The following is a 341-nucleotide window of genomic DNA, read 5'->3' as shown; positions in this document are numbered from 1 at the left end:
AGAGAGGTGTGCCTAGTTATACATCTGTTAAAGGGGTGCAATGCAGTTTTGGCCATTTTGTCGCTTTTTGCTCGCAGGTTTCTCTACAGAGCTCCCTCTACAGCTCCTCTGTTTACTTGTGTCTGACTCCTCGCTCGGTCAGTCTGCCGTTTCCTCTTTCTCTGATCCTCCGACAATGCTTTCCTATGTTGTTGTTTTTTTCCCGGCTCAGCCGTGACAAATAAAAATCCATTGCTACTTTGTTAACTGGTTCCTGAATGGGCCATGAAGCAATTCCGTGAAGCAATTTGTTACATTGCGAGACCTGATATCACGCGATACTTCCAGCGCTGAGTCAGGTG

This window comes from Etheostoma cragini, chromosome 19 (genome assembly GCF_013103735.1).
Source record: "Etheostoma cragini isolate CJK2018 chromosome 19, CSU_Ecrag_1.0, whole genome shotgun sequence".
Taxonomy (NCBI): domain Eukaryota; kingdom Metazoa; phylum Chordata; class Actinopteri; order Perciformes; family Percidae; genus Etheostoma; species Etheostoma cragini.
Note: the sequence above shows the minus strand (reverse complement) of the source record.